Source organism: Ursus maritimus, unplaced genomic scaffold, assembly GCF_017311325.1.
Source record: "Ursus maritimus isolate PB19 unplaced genomic scaffold, ASM1731132v1 scaffold_36, whole genome shotgun sequence".
Taxonomy (NCBI): domain Eukaryota; kingdom Metazoa; phylum Chordata; class Mammalia; order Carnivora; family Ursidae; genus Ursus; species Ursus maritimus.
The window spans coordinates 24,458,473-24,467,694 of record NW_024426230.1 but is presented as its reverse complement, the minus strand read 5'-3'; positions in this window follow the sequence as shown (position 1 = coordinate 24,467,694).

Sequence of the window (9,222 nt, the reverse complement as noted above, 5' to 3'; positions counted from 1 at the left end):
CGTTTGTCTGTCCGGACGGATCCGGGCGGACGTCCACGCTCTGCCTTTCGGAGCGCGGCTGCGGCCTCCCTGCGCGGTTCCAAACCTGCCCGGCGCGGACATCGCCGACGGCCCGCAGGCGGGTTGGGGTGGTTCGGCTGTACGTCCCACCCTGGTGCATTGTTCACCTTTGCCCAAGACGCGAATTATTTCGGCGTGTTTGAGAAGGAAGGAGCACGGACAGCCGCGAGGCTCTGGGTCAAGTCAGGGTCATCCAGTCAAGGTCATCACCCGCCTTCCGTGCTCCCAGCGACGCTTCAGTGCTTGCTCCTACTGTCGGGGCCTCCTTGGCTGGCGGACTGCTAAGTGCCTGTCCTGTCCTGGGGTGCCCGTTCCCCGAGGCGCGGCTGAGGGCTTCCTAGTCGCCCAGCGGCCTGTGCCCCCAACACTCCCACCCTGCGTTCTTCCTCTTTTTCAGAAGCGCGATGCTATCAGGCCGGAGAATGGGCCAGGGAAGGGCTCCCTACAGACAGGACCGCCCAGAAAAACGGACAGGTGAGTCCACGCTGTATAGGACACTTTGAAAAGCAAATTGTCAGGAGAGTAGGAGAGAACTGGCTCCTCTTTATTTTAACACTTTGTCCTTTGATTTGTATTCTCTCTTTACTCCATTCAGCGTCTAAACACCCACCCTGCGCCTGGCTCGTTCCTGGGTTACAGAGGGGGGAGCCGCATCCCGCACCCAGAGGACCACACATTCTGTGCGGGATGCAGCTAAGTGATGGGGGTTGGGCGCCACCAAGGCCCCCATCCTGGACGCCGCCTGTGTCATACGCCTAGTTCGCACAGCGCTGTGGAGCAAGCTCTTAGGGCTCCATTTTAAAGGCGGTCCCTGAGGCACGGAGGATGGGGTGATTCTTCAAGGTCACACACGGAGTGAGCGGTGCAGCCAGGATTCGCACTGAGGCGGTCTGGCTCCAGAGCCCTTGCTCTAATCCCCAATTATCCTCCGGTTCAGGTAACTCCAGAGGCCAGAGGTGACTGGAACAGAGTTGCAGGAGCTGGGTGGAAAGGTGGGCAGAAGCCACAGCTTGCTAAGGAGCCCAACTTTTATACTGAAGATGGGGAGGGGATTGGAAACAATGGATGTCGTTATCAGATTTGGGTTTTAGAGAGATCTGTGCTTCGGAAGGATTGGTGAGGCGAAGCTGGGGCAGCAGCGAGGTGGCTGTGAGCCATCCACTGGACAAGTGAGGCGGTCAGGCCAGGGGGAGAAGGGACTCTCCTGGGGAGGCAAGGCCTGACACTCAGCAACCAGTTTAGGGGACCGGATGTGGGGGGGGGGGGCTCTGCTCAGGTGTGCTTGGAACTGGGCAGTAAGAAGATCAGGCTTCAAAGGAAGGGGAGGAGCCAATCAGGGGCCTGTGGAGATTCCATGCAGACAGAAGGACCCTAATTAGGTCAGTGGCAGGAGGAACAGAAAAGAGGAGGCAAGTGCCAGAGATCATTTTAAAGCAGGCATTCTTAACCTGGAAAGAACTCAAGGGGTTTGTAAACTTGTAGGGGAGAAACATTATATCTTTCCTTATATCTTTCTCTTACTAAAATTTATCATATTCTCTGATGATTAATATAAGAACACTGCTGTAGCAACATTAGTGATATTTATGGCTTTGTCATCAGTAGAAATGGCACATTTTTTTCACATCACATTTCACCGAGTATCTCCGAGGATCGTTTGTGTTCATACTACTTTAAAATGGTGGTAATTAGACCTGACACTGGGTCTGCCTTAACACTACAGTAGTGCATTCTTACATGTATTACTATATCAAAACTTATGATTTCATAAACCATATTTCCAAAAAAATATTTCCTTTGTGATCCTTTGTATTGTGTTTTATGCTCTAAAAAGCATTATTCTTGAAGCAATCCAAAGCCTTCACCATACTGCCAAAAGCTTTAATGATTCAAAAAAAAAAAAAAAAAAAGGAGAGGCGCCTGGGTGGCACAGCGGTTAAGCGTCTGCCTTCCACTCAGGGTGTGATCCCGGCGTTGCGGGATCGAGCCCCACATCAGGCTCCTCCGCTGGGAGCCTGCTTCTTCCTCTCCCACTCCCCCTGCTTGTGTTCCCTCTCTCGCTGGCTGTCTCTGTCTCTGTCAAATAAATAAATAAAATCTTAAAAAAAAAAAGTGTTAAGAACACCTGACTGAGGGGCGCCTGGGTGGCTCAGTTGGTTAAGCATCTGCCTTTGGCTCAGGTCATGACCCTGGGGTCCTGGGATCGAGCCCCGAGTCAGGCTCCCTGCTTAGCAGGGAGTCTGCTTCTCCCTCTGTCAACTGCTCCCCAACCCCCACTTGTGCTCTCTCTCTTTCTGTCAAATAAATAAATAAATAAAATCTTAAAAAGCAAAAACCACCTGACTGAAAGGTAAGAGAAGTCAGGCTTGTTAATGGTTGGTGATGAGGAGTGAGGGAAGGAGGAAAACAAGGAGGCTCCAAGAGTAGCTGGGTGACAGGCAGTGGCACCTTCCACCAAGGAGAGCACGGAGGGAGGAGAGGTTTGGGGAGGATGGGGAGGAGACCTTCATTTGTGAAGATGGTAGGTGTGAGAAGCAGCTGGAGCTTTCCAGTGGAAAGCTGGAAACGTGGCTACAAAGTTCAGGAGCAACTGTGGGACTAGGCCTCTCACTGCAGAGTCAACAGCAGAAACTTGTGACAGAATCGACAGGCATATCCAGGAAAAACGTGTGAGATGGGGGGACAAGCGCTCTGAGCTGGGGCCTGGGGGACACTGGTAGGCACTTAAGGGAACCTGGGAAGGAGAGGGGGCAACAGAGGAGACCGAGATCAAGTGGTCAGAGGGGAAGGAGGTGAAGCAGGAGAATTGGCCGTGGGGGGCCAGGATGCAGGGGGGAGTGGTGAAGACATGGGCAGAGGCAGCGGAGAGGCCCCATGGGCTGAGGACCAATCAGAGGCCGGAGGCTGGCAGTGGTGACTCTAGGGGACAGTTCCCAAAAGCTGCAAGGAAGCAGATCTCCATGCAGTGAGGAACGAGGAAGCAGAGGCCATATATAGGAGCTTCTCTTCCAAAACATTTAACGGAGAGAGAGGGCAAGAATCAGGAAGCTTCTAAAACAGAGGAAGGCAGGGAGTGGTGGGCGGAATCAGGGGATGACAATTTTGAGCGTGCTTGCGATGTGAATGGGAAGAGCCAGTGAGGAGCAGGAACACAGCCGTCCTTCAGGGGGAAGGAGCTGCTGGAAGAGGTGGTTGACTAGGGTCAGAGGCCGGAGGCCATCGAGGCACAGGTGGAGGGAACGAGCGGGGCCATCTGTTCCTCTTCCAGGACAGAAGATGTTAAGTATAAGAGAGCACACAGCACAGTCTGGAGAGGTGAGAAGGAAAAGCGAAGGCATTCCCTCATGCCGATTTCCTCCTGGTAGAAGCGGGTCCAGGCCTTGTGGGTCTGAAATGCATGCAGTTTGGGAGGAGGGCCTGTTTAAGAAAAAACACACACAGTTTACAAAATCAAGATGAGGGACAGAATGGATATTATTTAGAATGAGAAAAGAAGTCACGCGAATTACACCACAAACCCTATAAAATTCAGAAAATCATGACTTACGCTCACTGACTGGCATGCCTCTACAATGCTTTCTTTGCCTCTACATATATGGCTATCAACTCTGATCATCACTAAAATGAAAATGAGTTTGTAATATTTTCTAAAGAGAGTGTAGAAGAAGAATTCAATATTTCTTCTCATGTGCTTGGTTGAAATTTATTTTTTGATATCGATGCACAAAGCTTGCAACTTCACACACACGCTTGCTGTTTGCAGCACTGCTATGGGGTTCTGGTCTGCAAATGCAGGAATTACAGTTCTCTCTAACGTGATTCCCACTAAAAAAGAAAAAACATATATAACGTGTGTCTTAGCTTGGAGTGCTATAACAAAATACTGTAGAGGGGCTGGCTTAAACGATAGACATTTCTTTCTCCCAGCTTTGGAGGCCGGGTGGTCTGAGATCAGGCCGCCGGCGTGGTCAGGTTCTGGTGAGAGCCCTCCTCCTGGCTGGCAGGGCTGCCAGCTCACTGTCTTCTCCTATGGTGAAGAGAAAAACAGCAAGCTCTCTGGTCTCTTCTTATAAGGCCACTTACTCCACCATAAGGACCCCATCCTCATGACCTCATCTAAACCGAATTGCCTCCTGCAGGCGCCATCTCCAGATAGCATCCCACTGGGCGTGTTAGAGCTGCAACATATAAAAGCGGGGCACAGATATTCTGTCCACCAAAATGCATTCATGATTATTACTGTTGCTTTATCCAGTATATTCCCGACAGGGAAGGGTCTGTGTTTTGACCATGCCCTGAGAACCAAATCCTTTACTTATAATTTTATACATCAGAGAATTACAAGAACTTTCCAGCTTTCCAGAAGACCAGTTTCTGGCTCTGTACATTTCAAACCCTGGTTTCCCCTCAACCCTCATGCGTCTGCTGGCGGCCTGTATGGGACCCATTCCCCTCACCATGTCCCACCCTGTACCCACGGTGCAGTGGGGGGGGGGGGCTGGGAGCTGCCCCCATGCTGGGATGGCCAGCAGTAGCTGAAATTGATATGGAAATGACCAAAACAAATGGATGTTCCCCGCTGAAGTCAATCTAAATGTGTCTCCAACTTTCCTTCATTAGCTGAATCCCCAAATGCCCACAGCCACCTCAATGCTACCTAACACAGTGGCATCTTAACCAGTGCAGTTAAAATATCTTACTGTATTTTTTTAAAGATTTTATTTATTTATTTATTTATTTGAGAGAGAGCAAGAGCTCATGCACAGAGAGAGAGAGGGAGAAGCAGGTTCCCCGCTGAGCAGGGAGCGCGATGCAGGACTCGATCTCAGGACCCCGAGACCATGACCTGAGCTGAAGGCAGGTGCTTAACCAACTATGCACCCAGGCACCCCAAAATATCTTACTTTAGAAATACGTATATCTTACTTTTGCAAACTTGATAAAAGCACCACATGAACACATTGCTAGGACCTCTCTCAGGGCCTGGAAAGTGAGTGAATTCACCAAACAAGGAGCTTTCCCTTCGAGACGATTCCATCTCTGCCTAGAGGGCACAGGCTGTGAAGGAGAGGGTGGGAGCCACAATGAGACAGGTGTTTAAACTAGCTGACAATTGTGTGGTGCTTACCAGGGGAAATGTTACTTGTGTGTTAAGTAATTTAATCCTCTTAATGGTGCTGTGATGTTGGTACTGTGAAAATCTTCATATTACAGATAGGGAAACTGAGTCAGAGAGCCATTAGGCAACTTGCCCTGGGTCACCCGTGTAGTAAGGGCCAGACCTGGGATTTGAACGCAGTCAGGCTCATCCTTGTCCCCAGTAGCAGCAGCAGCCTCTCCACAGCGGAGCTCACTACGTGCCCTGCCACCCAGGACTCTGCGGTCCCCCCTGTGACTTTCTGACAATATATATTTTACCTATTATTTGCCAATTTATTTATTTACCTATTATTACCTATATTTTACCTATTATTTGTCTACTTTCTGTCCGTTGCTACTAAAATATAAACTCTTGGAGGGCAGAACTGTCTGTCTTGCTCACTGCTGTCTCCCTGCCCCCGGAATAGTGCTTAACCCACAGTAGGTATATAGTAAATATTTTCTGTTTATCATAAATTCTTTAGTATTCTCCTAAACTTTTTTAAGATTTCATTTATTTATTTGAGACAGAGAGAACATGGGGGGGAGGACAGAGGGAGAGGGAGAAGCAGACTCCCTGCTGAGCAGGGAGCCTGCTGTTGGGCTCATTCCCAGGACACCCCTCCCCCCATCATGACCGGAGCTGAAGGCAGACGCTCGTATCCGACTGAGCCACCCAGGCACCCCTATTTTTCTAAACTCTTTGAGAAGTAATCTATTTGGGGGGGGGAAGTAATCTATTTGGAAAAGTGCAAAGGAAAGTGAAAATAAGAGGAAATACATACCCAAAAAATGGGGAAATTTTGGCTCACATGAAATCCAGGGGAGTAAATGAACTTTATTATATATTTTGAATATATATAATTTATTCAGTATAACTCTGTCCTAAGTGTCTGTGATTCATGTCATCCAGTCCCATGTGTCTCAGATAAGGTTGGTGATACAGGAACCAACTAGGAGTGATCAGATCATCTTGAATTTCAGATGCTCTTGAGTGCCCTTGTTGAGGTTTGAAATTCAAAATTTGTCCTATCTCCTGACTGCATGACTATGTGTTATGTGATTTTCTCCAGTAATACTCAGGGGCCCAAGAAAACAGAGGGATGGATCCAAGGTGAGGATTTGTTGACTGGCTGTGCCATGAAGTCAAAGGAGTAAAGAGATTGTCTCTGATGATGCGAATGTCCTTAAATCCAAGAGGGCTTGGGGCCGTCAGTTAGGGAGACTCAAGGCCAGATGCCTTGGGAAGACTGAAGATGGGGGACACCTGTTAAGCAGCTAACTCTTGATTTTGGCTCAGGTCATGATCTCAGGGTCCTGGGATTGAGCGCCATGTTGGCTGGGCTCCACGCTCAGTGGGGAATCTGTTTCAGGATGCTCTCTTTCCCTTTNCCCTTCTCCCTTCTCACTCTCTCTCTAAAATAAATCTAAAAAAAAAAAAAAAAGACTGAAGACAGGAGGGATGGCGGGGTAGGGGAGGAAGGGTATAGGGTTGAGGTCAGAGTGGAATTTCAAAGTTTAAGATGTCAGAGGGGAAGAAGTTCTAGGTGATGACAAGGTCTTGTAACAGGATCGGAGATATTGATGACAAGTGAGCAGAGCTCTCAGATGTGTCATAGGATACGAGAAAATTTGATATTATGTGTGTTAGGCACTAATGTATAAGTTTATCAGCTTGAGCCAGGATTTGTAAACTGTAAAGCCAGCCTGAAATATCACCTTCTCCGTTTGATTGACAATACTTTATTTATAATAATTCTAAAACAATGATCCTCCCCAAATTAACAAACCAGGATACTAACATCATCTCAATTCAGTAGGTTTATAAAGTCGGGCCTGTTTTGCTTGTTGAAGGATTAATTCTGTTCATTTGCAGACAAACACACACGAAAGAAGTGTTACTTCGTGGCTCCAGATTAAGCCCCTTGTAAGATGGTACTGAAGAATCCGTATTTTATTCGGTGTCACACACATTATAAAAGATCTGCAGTCTCCCCAAGTTCACATCCCAAGGCTACAAGACCCTCAATAAATGCAAGATTTAATGTAAAACAATGGTAGGATGGATAAAAGCACTTATATGTCCCAGCCACCCTGTCCATGAGGTGCTCCAATTACCAATAAAACCGGCTGATTTTCAGAGAAACAAAACTTTACGAGGTATTCACCAGTGGCTTTTAACAAAGAAAATAGAAGCTTGAAATTGGATGTAATGTCCAGTGAGGAGTAAGATTTCAACTTCTTTCACTCTCAGGTGCAGCTGGGGATTGGCAAAGAAGGATTTTGTTTGGTTTTCAGATTTTTTTTTGTCTAGTACTTAGCCTGAAACATTAAAGACCGATACCAGAAATCCCAGATCAACGGTAGCCGGCAAGGAGATTGATTTTACTTTAAGGGTATTTGTAATAACAGAACCAATCTGTATGTTCGTTAAATTCACCTGAATGATAAGAAGTCTCACAGAGGTCTTTCATAGTGGAGGTTTTGTAAAAAATGCTTTCAAGCCTGCACGCTTTCTAACCAGGGAGTAACGAAGCAATTTCTCCTCTCCCTGCTCTGGAGGAAAGTTCGACAGGCACCTGGGTGGTGTAGAAGTTAAAAGTGGAGGAATCCACGCGCCAGACCTTGCATGAGAAGTAATTTTTAGATCTTTGATGGAGCTAGGGAAACAGTTTTGCCCTTTCCATTTCCCCTACTGAGTTTTCCGTATCTCCAAGACAGATGGAGCGCATGTTAACAAAACCAACCAAATGCAGGGAGTGCAATCTGGGAGAGGGAAAATAAAGTCTTTTCCAAATCTTCACAGGCTCCTTTAAAAACACTTCTACCCAAGTGCTAAAGCAGCTAACAGAGGTGTCTAAAAATGGAAAGAAGAGGTGCCCCAAGGGTTCTTTTTTCAAAACCAGTCAGCATTAATATTTACTTCTCAGAAAGGGCTCTATACACAATCAGCAAATATGACCAAATTTAGTCATATAGGGATCGAGATGATTATATCCCAGAGAGCTCTCCACTAAGAATCTTTAAATATAAAAATTGAATCTAATCCAGAAACAGGCAAATGCAATCAATACCCAGATATAATGTTAATATTTCAATGGACTCCAAATAAACATTCAGTACTATTATATTATTCAAAGAAATCAGTAAAGAGAATATGGTTAGCTCGATTTTGACACTGTATGGTTTGCGCTTACTAACTATAAACTCTTTATTGTAGACACGTTGTAGCTTATATTTTACATTTTCATAGTATTTAAATTTTATATTTTCATAATATTTAAATGTAGGAATCTATCAATTGCGGCTCCTGGGTTTTTAATTTTCTATGTAAAACTAATTTATACTGAACCTCATGTAATTTCAGATTTTCTAGGAGTAGATTAACCTCGCAGCATTGTGTTCAAATATCACTTTTCCGTTGCCATCATCCAAAGAATACATCAATATTCAATTAAATGTAAATAAAATTAATTTTTCCTCCTTTTTTCCACTGGGGCATATAAGTAAATTGTTTGAAATGTATTACTGATGGAAATTAAAGTAAATTACTTATTTCTTAGTTTCTGGAACCTCTGTGCACTGGGAACTTACCTAGGTGCTGGGGATATAGCCATGAGCAAAGCGAAAGAGGCCCAGTCAGGCTAACAGGGAAAACTGGCAACAGCTCGTAAGTAAGCACATGAATGAACAGGACCATTTCAGATAGGGATGAGCACTGTGAAGAAAAGGACATCTGCTCATGGTGTAGACGGTGCCGAGAGAGGGTGAGGCGCAGGGAACAGGGTGGTTGGGAAATGAGAGGCAGTGATGTTTAGACCACTGGAGGGGAAGGAGCCAGCAATGCCCAGGCTGGGGGCCCCATGTTGGGGGAGGGAAGGAGGGACCCTCTAGGCCAAGGGAACAGCAAATGCAGGAAGGAGCTTGACGTGTTCATGTAACAGAAGTGTGGCCAGTGGGGCTGGACTTGGCAGGGAGAATAGTGAGAGATGAGATCCAGGTGTTAGAGCCAAATTTGTAGTA